The sequence below is a fragment of the Prionailurus bengalensis genome, chromosome A2, assembly GCF_016509475.1.
Source record: "Prionailurus bengalensis isolate Pbe53 chromosome A2, Fcat_Pben_1.1_paternal_pri, whole genome shotgun sequence".
In the NCBI taxonomy this organism is placed as follows: Eukaryota; Metazoa; Chordata; class Mammalia; order Carnivora; family Felidae; genus Prionailurus; species Prionailurus bengalensis.
The window spans coordinates 115,224,930-115,243,457 of record NC_057348.1 but is presented as its reverse complement, the minus strand read 5'-3'; the positions used below and the strand labels follow the sequence as shown (position 1 = coordinate 115,243,457).

The following is an 18,528-nucleotide window of genomic DNA, read 5'->3' as shown; positions in this document are numbered from 1 at the left end:
GATACAATTATGCCTTTGGTCTCTCCTCAGTATGCTATACATTAAAAGCACCTGAGGGGTTTTAAAAATATCCCCATGCCAGGTCACACCCCATACCAATTAAATTAGAATGTCTAGGAAGTGGGAACCACACATCCATTTTTGTTTTTTTAAAGAGTCCTAAATTATTCCAATGTGCATCAAAGTCTGGGAACCACTCTCCAAATCTCAAGTTTCTTCATGAAGCAGCAATGAGAGCTACACTCATTGTAGCTCTAGGACCACTCATTGTAGGACCACTAAATTCAATGTTACAAGTCAGTTCATCAGGTGTAAGAGAGGCTGCTTACTTGGACCTACCTATAATGATCCTAAAGAGGAAGGGGAGGGGCGCCTGGGTGGCTCAGTCGGTTAAGCGGCCGACTTCGGCTCAGGTCATGATCTCGCGGTCCGTGAGTTCGAGCCCCGCGTCGGGCTCTGTGCTGACAGCTCAGAACCTGGAGCCTGTTTCAGATTCTGTGTCTCCCTCTCTCTCTGCCCCTCCCCCGTTCATGCTCTGTCTCTCTCTGTCTCAAAAATAAATAAACGTTAAAAAAAAATTAAAAAAAAAAAAGAGGAAGGGGTAAGGGGGAGAAAAAACAGGTATCTTTGTTGTAACCCAAGTCACTCCTGCCAGAGCAAGCTAAGTCCTATATTTACTAGGCGAGGCAGAGGTGGACTGAAGAGAAAATAACTTCTATCAGTACCACTTTAGTCCCTATGATCAACAGGAATATACTGCTCTGTTCCCTGAAAGATATTTTTTGTGATGCCATATAGAAAGAAAAAAACAGACAAGAAGACTTTAGTTGTTTCGCAACTAAAGGTAATTTACTTTAGTAGTTCTAAAGAGAAATTATTCTTAGACTCAATCTTCAGGAAAGAAAAAGGAAAAAAAGGGAAGGGTTTAAGATCTCCTGTCTGGGCAATGTTCAAAGCTGCAAGTGACTAAGGAACTTGCATTCTGAACATCCCCTATGTTTCTCTAGGTTTCACATAAGGATCGAGCTCCTGGAAGGCCACCTAAGTCACGATGGAGATAATTACTAGACCTAAAAGGCCTACATTGTCACTAAGAACCTATGGCTACCATCTAGCACAGTATTTATTAGAGTCCTTTCTCCACCAAAATAGTATATACTCTAAAAACTTCGAATCCCAAATTCTAGGCCACCATATTAACTGTCTACCAATGACTAAAAAGTCAAATGTCATATTTGGCCCAAATAGTTTTTAAAGGAAAAAAAAAATCACCTTCATCATTATTTTGACCTAAGACAGACTCAATATTTTTAGTATTCCCAGGGGAAAGTTCTTGCCCCACTGCAGAAATTACAAAAGGCCCAAAAGCAGAAGAATGAAGGAGAGGAGACATATTTAAAATGAAATATCTGTAGAGCACTGTATATGAAGAGGGAGCAGAGTGTGGTCCAGATATCACCTCTCCAACTAGATTCCTGCAGCTCTTTCTCAAGTGGGTTCCCAGATTCCTCTCCAACCCCACTTCAGGCCACTGTCCTCAGAGCAGCCAAAATGTTCTTTTAAAAACAAGTCATGACTTGAATAGTCACAATTCGAATGGTTCTCAAAGGAGATATGCAAATGAACAATAAGCACATGGAAAGATGCCCAAATCTCTAATCACTAAGGAAATGCAAATTAAAACCACAATCAGATACCACTTCATACCCATTATTAAGATTATATGAAAGGCATCAGAGTATACCACCCCAAAATATGCCACATTGGTTTAAGGATTATTTTGAAGTGAAGATGACTAAGAAACAGCAGATGCAGGAAGGGTTCCATGCCCTTCACTCCCCCTTTCTTCCTAAAAGCAAGACATGGATTTCCCACCAGAAATGTGAGAACATTCTTACCAAGGGAGACAGGGAGTTGAGGCTGAGATGAATCTGTACAAACACATCTTAAACAACCCTTGTCTTCAGTTAGTTTCCCCCATACATTTATTTACCTTCTCACAATTTACTACTTCTAGAAGCTAAAACTCCTTTTCCTTTGTCTTGTCAGATCTCCACAATTTATGGTTCTTTGGCTAAATGATACATAAGCTCTCTCAGGCCTAACCGCTTCTTTAGAGTTTTCATTTCATTTCTGTGATGCTCTCATTTGCATATGAAATAAACCTTTTCTTCCTGTTAATCTGTCTTTTGTCAGTTTAATTTGCAGAGCCCTGGATACTGAACCTAAGAAGGTAGGGTAAAAAGAGTTTTCTTTCCCTATAACAATTACTAAAACACACACACACACACACACACACACACACACACACACACAAACGTTAGTAGCTGTGGAGAAATTGGAACCCTTGTGCACTGCTAGTGGGCATGAAAAATGGTGCAGCCACTGTGGGAAACAGTGTGTCAGTTCCTCAAAAAAATTAAACACAAAATTACCATATAAGCCAGCAATACCACTTCTGGGGATAATCACAAAAGATTTGAAAGCAGGGACTCATAGATACCAGTGCACCTATGTTCACTGTAGCATTATTCAACAATAGCCAAAAGGTGGAAATAACGCAAGTATTCAACAAATGAACAAATAAACAAAATGTGGTATATACATACAATGGAATAGTACTCAGATTTAAATGGGAATAAAATTCTGATACAAGCTTCAACATGGATGAACCTTCAAGACATCATAGGAAGGGGCACCTGGCTGGCTCAGTGGGTGGAGCATACGACTCTTGGTCATGAGTTCAAGCCCTGCATTGGGCATGGAGCCTACTTTAAAAAAACAATAATAATAAAAATTAAAAAATAAGTTAATAAACCACACACAAAAGGACAAATATTGCATGATTTCACTTATGATAGGTACTTAGAACAGTTAGATACATAGAAACAGAAAGTAGAATGGTAGTTAACAGAGGCTGAGGGAAAGGAGGAGGGTGGATAGGAGAATGGAGAGTTATGGTTTAAAGTTTAAGGTATAGGGGAGCCTGGGTGGTTCAGTCGGTTAGCGTCAGACTTCAGCTGGGATCATGATCTTGCGGTTTGTGAGTTCGAGCCCCACATCGGGCTCTGTGCTGTCAGTTCAGAGCCTGGAGCCTGCTTCGGATTCTGTGTCTCTCCCTCTCTCTGCCCCTCCCATGCTCGTGCTCTGTTTCTTGGTCTTTCAATAATAAATAAACATTAAAAAAATCTTTTTTAAATAAATAAAGTTTAAGGTATAGAGTTTTACTTTGGGATGATGAAAAAGTTCTGGAGATGTATAATGGTGATGGTTGCACAACACTGTGAATGCATTCGATGCCCCCGAACTGTACACCTAAAAACGGTACGTTTCATATTACATATTTTTTACCACACACACACGCACACACACACAAAATCGTATCACATCACTCCCGTTTAAAACCCCTTCAACAATTTCCCATTGCACTTAGAATAAAATTAAAACTCTTTACATCAGGCCACAAGGCCCTGCAAAATCTGACTCCTGCCCTTATCTCTTGTGTACTAATCGCACACCACTTCCACTTTGCCCACTGTGCTACAGTCACACTAGGCAAGACTAACCAAATTCTTTCTAACCTCAGGGTCTATATACAACTACTCTTCACCTGCTTGGAATGCTCTCCCAGCCAGCTTGTTCCTTTTCATCTTTCAGTATTTAGCTCAAATGTCGCCTCTTCAAAAAGTAACACTCCCACTCCTGCCCCACCTCCAGCCTCAAGGTACGCCATATGAAACTACATATTCTATCTTTAAAACCTTGAGCAAGTTATTTTATCTCCCTAGACCCTGATGTCCTCATTTATGTAATGGGGACAACAGTAATTACCTAATATTAATAAAGATAAATGGCACCCCATACTACTCAATATACACTAACATTTATTAGAGTCAGGCACTACTGCAGCAATGCCACTAATTCTTGATAATCTGAGGAATGTGAGTTAATACAGGAGATGTTTTACTAAACCCAAATAAAACTCCTCTGATTAGCTCTCATGGCCCTCCATAATCCAGTCCCCAAAGGCAAATTTATTTCCCATTAGTCAAAAAAATATTTCCCCCAATCAAGCCACTATTCTCACCGTCTCATACAATAATAATAATACCTTACATTTATATGTATTTTTATTTATGAAACATGCTTCCTTATATCCTCTCATTGAGTAAGTTAGCAGCTATCAGAGAGGCTGCAGGCTTGAACAAGTTTCTACTCAGAATTTGCGGACAACATGAAATACTTCATTGATACCAGTCCCTGAAGAACCATCCAGTCCTAAAAGATGGCATAATGGCATACTGTTGGTGGCAAGAGTTCATCTTCTAAATAGCCTAAAATGAGACTAGAGTATCTGTTTAAATGCTAAAGCCAGAAGGATTTCAAATCCTCATCACCTTATTGTAGTCCATGCTGATCTTTTTTCTTTTTTTAAGTAGGCTCCACAGCCAGTGTGGAGCCCAACGCAAGGCTTGAACTCAGAACCCTAAGACCTGAACTGAGATCAAAAGTCAGTCACTTAACTGAGCAACCCAGGTGGCCCTAAGCTGATCTTCTTCTAACTCTCACAGCATATTACTTTATATCAGCTGATTTTACACATCACATCTTCTCATCCAGTCATGAGCCTTGTCCCATCAATCCCAGGTTCCTAAGGACAAGAGTAACAGGTCCTCCACTGCTGCCACAACTCCCAGAGCCCAAGGAACAATCAGTAGAACTACTCTATAATTTACTTTAAGCCCATCCCTGAGCCCAACCCCACCTTCTCCCAAGCAGCAATGTGACCTCCCTGCAGTGTTTTTGGTGGGCAAAGGGGCAGAAAAGATGGAAGTTTTGAGATAAAATTGAAGTATCTTCAATTATCCATTTGGGCACTGGAAGGACTTGAGAAGAAATCTAACCTAATCCCCTGATATTTCACATGAAATAAAACCTAGGGATGTGAAGTATCTTACCTAAAATGAGACAATTAGTGGCAGAAACTGTATTGGTCTATAACACAGGTCCTGACTTACTATTTAGGTTTTCTCTATACCACACTACTTTCTTTACCTCCACTAGGAAGGCTAGGTTTGTAAATACTGAATGAATTGTAACATTAAGTGAAAGCCTGTTCTCTGTTCTCATGGCATTTAGGGCAATGATCCTAAAATTCTGAAATTTTACTTAAATCTGAAATAACTACTCATTAAATTATCAAGTAGGCACATTAAAGCTTCAAATACACCTCATTCCCATAACTCAAAGTATTACAAAGTTGCTACAAGACGAATTTAGGAGGGGCACCTGGGTGGCTCAGTTGGTTAAACCTCTGACTCTTGATTCTGGCTCAGGTCATGATCTCATGGTTTGTGAGATGGAGCCCCGCAACAGTTAGTCTCTTTCGTCTCTGTCCCTCCCCCAACTAATGCCATGTGTGCTCTCTCTCAAAATGAATACATAAACATTAAAAAAAAAAAAAGGATTTAAGAAGTCTTAAAGCTTAGGTTTTTTTACATAAGCAAACAACAATGGAAAAATATATGAAGTAAAGCACAGATAAATATAAGGTCTTCTGGATGGAGACACCTTCACAATGACGAGCCAAGCACTGATAGGAAAAAACATTTTTCCAGAAAAAAGAATTTGGGGGAGAGGAAGGCTGCATAAAGGTGTAGGCTCAAACACAACTTTTGCTATATGAAGTTTCATTTAAAGCATGAAAGAACTGGGGTACCTGGGTAGCTCATCAGCTAGGCATCTGACTTCGGCTCAGGTCATGATCTCATGGTTCAGCTGGTGAATTTGAGCCCCTGTCGGGCTGGGCTCTGCACTGACATCTCAGAGCCTAGAGTCTGCTTAGGATTCTGTGTCTCCCTCTCTCTCTCTGCCCCTTCCCCGCTCACACTCTGTCTCTCCTTCAAAAATAAATAAACATTAAAAAAAATTTTTTTAATAAAATAAAGCATGAAAGAACTTGCTTGGTTTATTCATTCATTTGCTCACTTATTTATTCATGTTTACTAAAGTACCTACTATGTGCCAGAAGCTAGAGATGAGAAAGGTGAAACAAGACGGGATTCTTTTTCTTCTGGAGATTATGTTTTAGTTGGAGTGAGACAATAAACAAACACAGAAACAAGTTGAATTCAGCTTGTCACAAACTGCTATGGAGAAAATAAACAGGGTGATGTGAGGATATATGAGGAGTCTATGTGAAGTATCAGGTCAAGAAAGCCCCATTAAGGAGATCTCATCTGAGAAAGAAGAGGAAGTAGAGTCTGGTTCCAATTTCCTTCCAACGAAAACCTTTAGAATTCTTTCCTGACCAGAATCTTGGGAGCAGGCAGTAAATTCCTTAATCTTAGCCTCCTCAGTACAAACAAATGAGAATGGGAGGGATCCTAGTCCCCAGCATGGAATGGTTTGGTTTGGAGAAATCGTCCAAAGTGAACAGAAGGAAACCCACAAGCAAAGAAAGTTCAGTGTTCTCCTTTCTTATAAGAATGGCAGTTCCACTGTTTGGTAATATACAGTAATAGTAATAATCTGATATGGCGATCTTTGCACAAAAAAATATATCCCCATTGGCATTTTCTAATATATGAAGGGGGCAATGTGGTAAGATGGGGTACGGAATACAGTCTAGGTAGCAATCTACCAGTGTATTAAGTTACAATTGTTATTAAGCATTTTAAATACAAATTTTCAAACTCTAAAATATTCCTTGTTAAAGGGCATAAAGGTAGAAAAAGAAAAACATAGGGAAACTTTTTTTCTTAGTTTTCACATTTATTACAGGCCTTAATGTCTCTACTCCAATGTACAAGATCTTTGGAGATTTGGAAATCCGTAAGTCTCCAAAGATCTGTTCAAAGTTCTATTATTTCATTTACCAAATAACAAACATGCAAACAAGTAGATATTTAAGCAATTTTTTAGTGGTTTATCCCTAGCCAGGGACCTAAAGACAAATATATTAGTCCAAATTATTACTATGGTAAAGACAGAGGATCAATGAGTATTGAAACTATAACACTCTCATTTTAAGGAAAAGGAAAGTGAAGCATAAAGAGGACTGATGATTACCCAATGGCAAACAAATGGGGGGAAATTAGACAAACTCTCAACCCAGGACCCCCGTGTTTTTCAAAAGCAAGGAACAAAACTCAACAGTTTGCAAATGGCGCTTCAAAAAAAAAAAAAGATAAAATAGAAGCCATCAAAGTAGACTGTATCCACTGCAGATTTTTGTTTTACATCAGTTTTCTTTCAGTTATATACCTATTTTTTTTCATACACAGACACATGCATGCACACACACACACAGTTTATTTATGGAGTCTTGACATAAAAAAGATCTCTTGCTATGGGTTGCAGTCAAAAATTTTCAAAACACTTTTATTTCACACTACCTGTCTTAAATACTTGCTTCTATTTCTTATATAAACACTGCAATAGCAACATTAAAAACCATTAATGGATGGTAATCCTACCTAAAAAAAATCTGCCCTTCAAATACGGTTTTTGCATTTACTCAGTGCTCTTGCTTTTTGCACTCTTTATGACTAGAGCTCAAGTAACCATCAACAGCAATAGTAGCAACCAGCAAGCAGAGAAGCTCTCACTCAGCTAAAGGTGCTATGAGAGGAAAAGAGAGGATAAAATAGGCAGAGAGAGAAAAAATAGGACCTGAAGTCCCTGGGTGGGGAAAAACACATATTTTGGAACAATGCTGGGAGTGTCTGACCAGAGCAAGCCACCCCCCCCCCAACCCGCTTAACATCTCTCTTAAGAATGTAACAGACACCACCTACTCCCCCTCAGGTTTCCCTCAAGAATTTGACAAAAGACCATAAAACCTACGACCCACAAGGAAAGATTTGGCCACAGACCACCCCTCATACAATGGAAACAAGGCAATCAGGAATGGACAACCCAGCACCTAGAATTGTTCAGCCAATAAGGGTAGAGCTTGAGAGGATCAAGGGGGAAGAGGGTGGGGGGGCGGCGACCAGAACCTTATAAAACAAGGACCCTTGCCTATTGTCAGTGGGCATTCATTTCAAATGCCCCCTCTCTGTAAGAGAGCTTTCCTACTACTCTTACTTTCTAATTTTATACTCTAATAAACTTTTGCCCGCTGCTCATTTTGTGTCCACCTCTTCTTTCTTCAAGGTGGTGAGACAATGAACCCCAGGTATTTAGGTAAAAAATCCTGCAACGGTGCCACAAGAATCAGTGCCTATTAGTCTCCTAAGGAATTTACAGTTAGAGAAGCACATATTCTTTACAAAAAGACATGGTGTGTTTACCAGAACTCAGAGGTTCAGACAATTCCCTCCAAAAAAAACCTCAGAAATAAGTCCTCATAGACTTGACCTCAGAATATAACTTTAGGGGGAAAGGCCCATTCTTAAAATATTTTTTCTACATAATATTGCCAGAGGCTAATATCTAGGGAAAAACATTAACGTAGGACACAGCCATCCACTACTAACTAGGTCTAAAATTTAAAATGAGAACTGCCTTGGGGCACCTGGCTGGCTCAGAGGAGCATGCAACTTTTGATCTTGGGATCTTGAGTTTGAGCCCCACATTGGGTGTAGAGATTAGTTTAAAAAAATAAAGTATTTTTAAAAATAATAAAATAAAATAAAATAAAATGTGGACTGCCTTGAGAGAAGCTACACTAAAATTCCAGGTGAGATATAGAAACATATCTCAAGATATCAGATTGTTTTTAGATGGCATATTTGGGATTAAAGAGAGAAGACAATAGCTCTGAAGAGTACAAAGATAAAAGAAAATGGGTAAAGCAATTCAAGGTTAAGAAGAGCAAACGTTAGGGCAAAAGGGAAACTACTCAATCACTATGCCACAGCAAAAGTTTAATCTAAAATATATTAGGCAGTGCCATATATTTCAGTCACCTGCCCACAGCCTCAGCCAATCATGCTTTGTGCCACATGAGCCCACATCCCCTTCCACAGCTAACTAGACTACCACTGGGCACCTTTGCTTGAGGCTTTGGGGGAAAAAGAACCCCTAGGAAAACAAGGATGTTGGGAATAGAAGCAAAAAGGAAAAGAATTCACAAAAAGAAACAATGATGTTGGATCAGAATTGACAAACTAGAGTTAAAAAGAAATAGGCATAATAAGTAAACAGGCAATGAGTAAAATAAAAGATACACAGTAGAGTGGAAGAGAACTAAGCATGTCAAAAGTGTAAACAACACATGGGCAGTTCATGAAAGAATGAACTCGTCAATAGAGAGTTCATTCATATTTGTGGCAGCTTTCTAGTTCCTACATGTGTATTCCTCAAGCTGGGGCGGGGAGGCAGGGGGAAGGCAGGGAGTGGACCCTAAGACACAAATATATGACTAAAAGAGCTTATACTAATTTGTTCCATGCTAAAAAGAACATCTAAAAATCTTTTTCATTTAAAGTCTGGAATCAGAACAATTCACTATGTTAGGCATGAGGAAAACGAGGAACACAAAGGAATATAAGGTTATACAGATCGTGCCAGAGCTAGGACAAAAAATAAGGTCTCCTATTTCCTTAGTCCATTACTCTCTGTCCTACACTGCACCAACTAACTACACTAACACCAACATAAACACTTTTTTTTTTCAAAATGAGTATTTTTGCCACATATTTTTAAATGACTCAGAAATCTGTATACACATATGTCCTGTCCCACAGTTTAAGTTTTCCCTTTACTTACTCTCTAGCTCTCTGTTATCCTTATGAAATACATTCATTAGATTTCTCCTTCTTGAATTTTTTAAAATGCACCAGTTGCTAAAGACATGACACAGAAAATTTATCAGGCCCTACTAGCTTTTCTCTGGCTATACCTGTACATTCAAAAACAGCATTCCTCGAGGCATATTACTTCACATATCACACAAAAGTGTTTGAACCCAAACTAGTACAGAACATTTTCTTTTTTTTTTTAATGTTCATTCATTTCTTTTTGAATCAGAGTGAGCAAACAGGGAAGGGGCAGAAAGCGAGAGGGAAAGACAGAATCCCACGCAGGCTCTGCACTCGAACTCACAAACTACAGGATCATGACCTGAGCTGAAATCCAGAGTTGGCCTCTTAACCCACTGTGCCACCCAGATGCCCCAAAATAGACATTTTCAATGAAAAAAAAAAAAAATCAACTAAGGACCATAAACAGTTCCTTAAAGAAAAACTCATCGCCAATGTCAGTAAGTAGCAGGAGAGAACAGCGCAAGAACCAAACCTATAGAGGGACTAATGTGAAACGTTCCAAATCCCTCCTTATGAATTTTACTGCACTCATTCAAGATGTTCTGCGAAGGAAACTGCCACTTGCAAACAAAATTCCCTAAGGGGGAAAATTACTAACCAGTGGGAAAGTGTAGAGAGAGAGGTGGAAAAAAGTTGACGTAGGGTAAAGGTGGTGACTTCACGTCAGGACTGCAGAACACCTAGATGCTTACCCTGCTGAAACAAACACTTAAGCTCCTCTAAAGAGTCTCCCAAAGGACACAGCGGGAGGGGGGGGGGGGTGCGCGCGGGGAGGGGATGGTGAATAAGTCCTTGTATCTCCAGAGCTGATCCACAGAAAAGCAGAGTCATCAATTTCCTAAGAACATTCTCAGCCATCTTAAAACAGTGGCAATGAAGAAGCCAGCGTATTTTAAAGAATACCTTGCTTAGGTTTAAGGTGAACAAAGTATAAAGTGAAGAACACACAATCTAGGGTGCAAATGATTAAACAAAGAAAAGCACAAAACTCATAAATCCAGAGGCCACTTCAGTGTAACTAATGCAAGTATCACATTCAAAGGACTTTTTCGTCATATGAATTAATGGCGTTGTAAGCATTATTATTTTCTCATTCCAACAACTTAAAGGTGTGTTTTGTTATCTCCATTTGACGGCCGAGAAACCTTTAATTAACCAAGGTCACAAAGCCAGGCAGTGACTCGATCAGGATGGAAATCCGGGTTGTCTGAGCCACTCTTAGAACCGCTTTCGAGTCCAAGTCACAGTCAACACGGCAGTTTAAGTTCATCCTTACCAGTCACCCAGCTGCTGAGTTTGAAGAGGGGGTAAAAAAGGGGCATTTGACTTTCTCCCTCAAAGTAGAACACAGCTGAGCTGTCAAAAGCAGAAAAAGAAGTGAGTGCGGCTGCCCCGCGGACGCTCCATCCCTGCACCAGGTCCATCGCTCCCCCGCGCCAGTGGCCACGGGACCGAGCCCGCCCCGCTCAGATCAAGCAGCCTGAGCCCCGCTCGGTTCTGCGCCCGGGGCCGAGGGGGCCACAGCTGTCAGACCCGGAGGGACAGGGACAAAGAGCCTCCACAGCCGCGGACTACCGGCCGATCCCGAGCCTGGTCTCTGCGGACACCTGGGGCAGCGGCCCGGGTGGGGCGGGGGGTGGGGGGCTGGGGGGGGGGGGTAAGGACGGGACAAGGCGAAGGAGGAGCGGCCGCCGGGCCCGAGGGGAATACCGTAAAGGCGCGCGCCGGGCGAACGGAGACGTCTCCACACACCCCCCCCACCTTCTCTCTCGCCCCTTCCCCATTACCTTGCCAGTGGGCTTCTTGTCAGTGTCGCCGGCCGCCAACAGGCTCCCGAGCCGGGGCGGCGCAGCGAAAGTCGATTAGCAGGCGTCAGCTGCGTCCCGTGCTCACGAAGCAGCCTCGAGGTCGGGATGGAGAAAGGCCGAGATTGAGAATCAGGGACAAGGTGGTTCCCAGCTTGTGGAGATTCTACTCTTCTCGTCCCTCGCAGTCCGCTTCCGCTCCGCCTCCCGGCCCGTCCTGGCCCTTCCCCCACTTCGGAGACCAGCCGATTGCGGCGCGCTGTATTATGGGGGATGTAGTCCCGGAACGCGGAAGAGGCGGCACGTGCTTGTAGCCCAAGTGCACCTACTCCTGGGGCAGGACGACGCCGTTGCGCGGCAACCAGAGGAAGCGGCCGGCTTCTTCTCCAGGATTGGAAGATGAGCTTACGAGAGGCAGACGCTCTGCCTTAACTCACTGCAGGAGATGAAACGAGAGTGTGGGCGTCTTAACGCCCGACCCTCCCCAGGAGACTGATGATTCCAAGGCTGTGAGCTGGAGGCAAAGGGGCTTACTAGTGATTAAAAGGGTGCTGCAGACAAGAATGCCTGTTTTTGCCCCTGAATGTCCTTAGTGGTGTAAGGCAAGAAAAACGAAAAGACTAACCATTAAATAAAAAGGAACAAATTGTTATTATTCACAGATGATGTAATTATTATGTATGTGGCAAATCCAAAAGAATCCACAGATAAATTGTTACAATTAATGAGTTAAACAGTTAAACAGATTAATTTAAAAATATTTTTAAAAAAATCAATATTTCTATAGTCCAAGGAAAAAGAGAATTAATTTTTTTTTTTAAGATACTGCTTATAATAGAGCACCTGGGTGGCTCAGTAGATTAAGCATGGGGCTCTTGATTTTGGCTCTGGTTATGATCTTATGGTGGTGAGCTCCAGCCCCACATAGAGCTTCCGTGCTGGGCGTGGAGCCTGCTTAAGAGTCTCTCTTTCCCTCTCCCCCACCTCCCACTCACTCACTCTTTCTCTCTTTTTCTCAAAAAAAAAAAAAAAGATACTACTTGTAATAGTTTCAAATTAAATATCAAGCATCTAGGAATAAATCAAAGAAGTGCAAGATCTATATGAAGAAAACATTTTTAAAAAAACATAGAAGAAGGGGTACTCAGCTCAGTTGGTAGAGTATGCAACTCTTGAGCTCAGCCTTGTGAGTTCCAGCCCCATATTGGGCATGGAGTCTACTTAAAAAATAATAATAAAATAACATTGAAGAAGACCTAAACAAGAGATAATATGTTCATAGAAATTGCAATGCTGAAAAATGTCAAGGGATGCAATGCAACTCCCAATAGGTATTTGTGTGTGTATGAAACTTTAGCCAATTAAAAATTTTATGAAAGATCAAAGGCAAGCACTCATGAGGAAGAGAAGAAAGTAAAAGAGGAAGAAGAGGAAGACTTGTATTATCAGATATCAAGTTTTATTATAAAGCCATAGTAATTAAGGCAGTGTGATATTGGATCAAGAAGAGACAAATACGCCAATGGAACAGAATAAAGAGCCCGGAAAGTCTCACCCATACGTGGGAATTTATATTGTCATGGTGGTGATGCACAGCAATGCCTAAAAAATGGTTTCAATAATTGGCGCTAGGACAAATAGGTCCCCATTTGGAAGAAAAACAGTGAAATGATACCCTTCACATCACATACAAAAATCAATTCCAGTTGGGGCACCTGGGTGGCTCAGTCAGTTAAGGGTCTGACTCTTGGTTTCAGCTCAAGTCATGATCTCACAATTTGTGAGTCTGAGCTCCACATCGGGCTCCACACTGACAGTGCAGAGCCTGCTTAGGATTCTCTCTCTTTCTGCCCCTCCCCTGCTTGCGTGTTCTCTCTCTCTCTCAAAATAAATAAACTCAAAAAAATCGGGCACCTGGGTGGCTCAGTTGGTTGAGTGTCCAACTCTTGATTCCAGCTCAGGTCATGATCCCAGGGTCATGGGATCCAGCCCCGCATCAGGCTTCCCTCTGAGCATGTAGCCAGCTTAGGATTCTTCCTCCCTCCCTCTCTCTCTCTCTCTCCCCCTCTCTGACTTTCTCCCCCACTTGTGCTCTCTTCTCTCTCTCTCTAAAATTAAAAAAAAAAAAGTATATGTTGAAAAAAATCAATTAAAAAAAAATCAATTCCAGGTGGGTAATAGACATACATTTGAATGGCAAAACAACAAAGCTTTTAGAATATAAAATAGGAGCATATATCCATGACCTCAAGAGTAGGGGACACACCTGGGGTGCCTGGCTGGCCCAGTCAGTAGAGCATGCAACTCTTGATCTTGGGGTTGTGAGGTTAAGCCCCACAATGGGGCAGAGTTTAGTTTAAAAAAAAGGGGGGGAGGGAGCCTGGGTGGCTCAGTTGGTTAAGCATCCAACTTCGGCTCAGGTCATGATCTCACAGTGAGTTCGAGCCCCACATTGTTCTCGGCCTTTTGGCTAAGATCAAGTGTGGAGTTCAAGCCCCACCTCAGGCTCTGTGCTGACAGCTCAGATCCTGGAACCTGCTACAGATTCTGTGTGTGTGTCTCTCTCTCTGCCTCTCCCCTGCTCGTGCTCCGTCTCTCTCTCAAAAGTAAATAAATATTAAAAAATATTTTTAAAAAATAGGAGACAGCTATTTTAAACTAATCAAAAAATACTAACTATAATAGAAAACCTGATCACTTTGACTACATTAATATTTAAGACTCAGTTTCATCAAATGACATCATTAAAGAGTTAAAAAGCAATCCTCAGAGTCTAATAAGAGATTTACAACATTCTACTGTACATCTTAAACTTATACAGAGATGAATGTCAATTATATCTCAATAAAACCAAAAAAAAATTTATAACACGTATGACCAAGAAAAGTCCTATATCCGGAATATATAAAGAACTACAATCATAAAAAAAAGATTTGAACAGGCAAATCACTAAGAAATCCAAATAATCAGTAAACGTGAAAAAATATCAACTTCATATGAAAACAGGGCAATTGAAACCACAGTAAGAAAATACTACACCACCCACAAGAATGGCTAAAATTGAAAAAGACTGAAGGGACACATGGGTGGGTGGCTCAGTCAGTTGCGCATCTGACTCTTGATTTTGGTTCAAGTCATGATCTGAGGGTCATGGGATCAAGCCCCAAGTCAGACTCTACACTGAACATGGTGCTGCTTGAGATTCTCTCTCTCTCTCTCTCTCTCTCTCTCTCTCTCTCTCTCTCCCTTTGCCTCTCTCCCCCGCTCACACTCTCTCCCTACCTCTCTAAAATAAAAAAAATAAAAAATAAAAAAGACTGAAAATGACAACTGCTGACTAGGAGTGGAGGAATGGGAATTTTCACTTCACTCTAGGGAGAGTAAATTAATAGACCAGTGTGGAAAAAGCATTTGGCCTTATCTACTAAAGTTGAACACAGGCCCATACATGAGCCAGCATGTCACTTCCAGGTATAAACTCTTAGAAAGGCACTCTCATGGGCACCAGGATGCATGCCAAAGAATGTTAATAGCAGTACTATTAGTGTAGCTAAAAATGATAAACAGTCCAATGCCCTCTATCAGTAACATTATAGATAAATTGTGGTATCATTGTATAATGGAATGTAATATGACACAAAAATGAACCAACTACATGCAATGATATATATGAATCTTAAAAAATTGGGGCGCCTGGGTGGCGCAGTCGGTTAAGCGGCCGACTTCAGCCAGGTCACGATCTCGCGGTCGTGAGTTCGAGCCCCGCGTCGGGCTCTGGGCTGATGGCTCAGAGCCTGGAGCCTGTTTCCGATTCTGTGTCTCCCTCTCTCTCTGCCCCTCCCCCGTTCATGCTCTGTCTCTCTCTGTCCCAAAAAATAAATAAACGTTGAAAAAAAAAATTTATAAAAAAATATATATATAATGTTAAAAAGAAACCACTCACAAAAGAATATATACTGTATCACTCCATTTTTATAAAGTTAAAAAATATGAATAAATAATGCATACTTAGGTGTTAAAACTGTAGAGAAGAGTAAGGAAATAGTTAAGTTAATGACTGTCTCTAAGACAAAAGGAACTTTATGGAGAAGAGTTCAGACTGGGAAGAAACAATAGGCTCGAATTCTACAAATCTTCTGTTTCTTGATGTAGATAGTGGTTACACTGTTGTGGGCTTTATGATAATTAGACTACATATTTCTTTTTATTATTTATGCATTTTTCCACATATGTGGTACATTTACCTATTTAAAAATAAAAGAGCATAAATCTGGAGTCAGATTACATTCTTTCGATTCTAGGCCCTACAGCCTAATGACCCTAGGCAAGCTTCATAATTTCTCTAAGTTTCAGTTTCTCCATCTGCAAAATGGCAGTAGTAAGGGTACATCATGAGGCATTATGAGATTAAAACGAGAAAATGGGTTAATGTGTGTAAAGCAGATTGCATAGTGCTTGGCATATGGCAAGACCTCTGGAAATATTGTTATCGTGATCACGTTGAAGTATTGAAGACACTGAGACCAGTAAAATCATGAGATGGTCCCTTGTGGCAGGGGGTAGGGAGGAGAACATAAATATATGAGCAGCCACAGTGGAATATATCTGCTATACGGACAGTTTTCTCTATGTATCACTGCTGTCTAAATGGGAAAAGTGTGCATGGTAGCCTGGCATAAAGGAAAAGAGAATACAGATCATGTGCAGAAAACATGGGATAATCTAGGTAGAGATTACCTCAGCTGTCCCATACAGTAGCCACTAGACATATGTGGCTTTTTAGAACTTGCCATGTGGCTAGTCTGAATTGAGATGAACTGTTAAGTATAATCTACACACCAAATTTTGAAGATTTAATACAAAAGAATGTAAAATATCTCTAATAGTTATAAAATACTGATTATATATTAGCATGATAATATTTTGGATATATTCAGTTAAATAAAATATATTATTCAAACTAATTCACTCGCTACATTTTACTTTTCAAATAAGACTACAGGGTGCCTGGGTGGCTCAGTCGTTAAGCATCTGACTTTGACTAAGGTCATGATCTCACATTTGGTGAGTTGAAGTCTCACATTCAGTGAGCAGGAGCCCCGCTTTCAGTGAGCTCAAGCCCTGTTTTGGGTGAGCATGAACGCTGCTTCAGGTAAAAACACGATGATACCCGGATGAGCCCTGCTTTTCTCTCTCTCTCTCCTCCCTCTCTCTCTCTCTCTGCCCCTCGCTCACTTGTGCCCTCTCTCTCTCTCTCTCTCTAAAAAATAAAATAAAATTGCATTTGTGGTTTGCAGTATACTTCTATTGGACAATATTGCTAAGGAGATATATGGGGAAGAGAAAAAAAAAAGGTAGTACAGAGCAAGAACTTAGAGGGCCTCAAATGCCAAACCAAGGAAATTTTACTTACTTTGAAAAGTTCTAAGATGAAGAGATGGTTATGAATTTGTCTGTGAGACTCTATCTTGTCATGTAGTATTTATGTATGTTAAATCAATCTCCTATATTAGATTGATAATAATAAATAAGAACAGATAGATTATTATCCACTGTTAGCAGACACTGGTAGAAGGCACTCAGTAAATATATGGTGAATGAATGAATCCTCCTGCTGACCTCATATGCAAAATCTCTGGACATCATTTATATTTAATAAATGCTGTTTGACAGAGATTTCCTTGGCCAAGATTCATTCAATGCTGTTTTCAAGATTTCTTACCACCTCTATTCTATCCCACATCTTGGTGGACAAAGAGAAAATTAATTTGGAAGATTTGAGAGATTATAATAATGATCATTATCTTTTCTAGCACCTTACAACTTAGAAACAATTTTCTTAGATGGAATGAGATGTATTGCCAAACTCCTCACATTCACTTATCAAAGCAAGAAGTAGAATCCAAAGAATGTAATCAGCTTCTCAAATAAATTTAATCAGAGTTGAAGTCTCAGATAGGAAAGTGCCTTGTTAGCAATATAAGAGTGAAAAGGTAGTCTATTCCTAAAAGACAAGACTAGGAATATTATGCTAATAAGAAAAATCGCCTTTCCAGGGGCTAATCATGTTGTCTCTCAAGAAAAGAGAAACTGAACTGGGAGAAAGAATTGGAATTGGAGGACCTTTTTCTACTCTTATTTATGAGACAGCAGGACACAGCTCAGACCTGACGTATTGCTCAGATTTGCCAAGGCCATACAAAGAACTCTGGACTAAACCTGTAGGGAGATGTGGCTCTTTCCTGAGAGTTTGAAAAGGGGAGAACAGGAGGAAGGAGAGACAGATGAGAAATGAAGGGAGCCTCTCTGAAAGACATAACCGTTGTTGGTAAGGACTAAAGAGCACATTCAAGTTAATGGAATCTTTGTTCTTCCTCCATCATGATGTTTCTGTGATTTGCCTGACCCTTCATAGACAGTTCTATTTTCCAGTATAGTATATCAAAGTGTTTCTTTCATCGGAGGGAGCTTCACATGCTAGGGGAGGGATCACCCTGGAATGCCTTTCTTCTTTGGGGTTTGAGGATGTGAGAGAAGCCTGGCAACCACAGGAAAAGCTTCTAATCAAAAGTATAAGAAGATGGCCAACAGACACATGAAAAGATGCTCAACACCACTTATCATCAGGGAAATGCAAATCAAAACCACAATGAGATATCACTTTATACCAGTCAGATGGCTAAAATCAAAAACACAAGAAACAACAAGAGTTGGCAAAGACATGGAGAAAAAGGAACACTCCTGCACAGTTGGTGGGAATGCAAACGGGTACAGCCACTGTGGAAAACATTATGGAGTCTCCTCAAAAACTTAAAAATAGAACTATCCTATGATCTAGTAATCCTACTACTAGGTATTTACTAAAGAGGGTTTTTTTTAATGAAACGCTAATTTGAAAGGATATATGCACCCACCCACCCCTATGTTTATTGCAACATTATTTACAACAG

At 40.5% G+C, this 18,528-nt stretch overlaps 1 protein-coding gene across 2 annotated transcripts in view; it reads right to left on the bottom strand.

The window, feature by feature from the left end:
* Positions 1–11,674, bottom strand: part of CCDC126 (coiled-coil domain containing 126) — a 40,692-nt gene extending 29,018 nt beyond the window's left edge. Inside the window, exons 1-2 of one of the 2 annotated variants that reach the window (XM_043589090.1) lie at positions 11,561–11,674; positions 11,050–11,129 (exon numbers count right to left, since the gene is read on the bottom strand). The gene's annotated coding sequence lies outside the window, so the exon portion shown is untranslated. The remainder of the gene's footprint in view (positions 1–11,049; positions 11,130–11,560) is intronic. The other variant, XM_043589091.1, reaches the window with a different exon arrangement.
* Between the last annotated feature and the right edge of the window lie 6,854 nt (positions 11,675–18,528).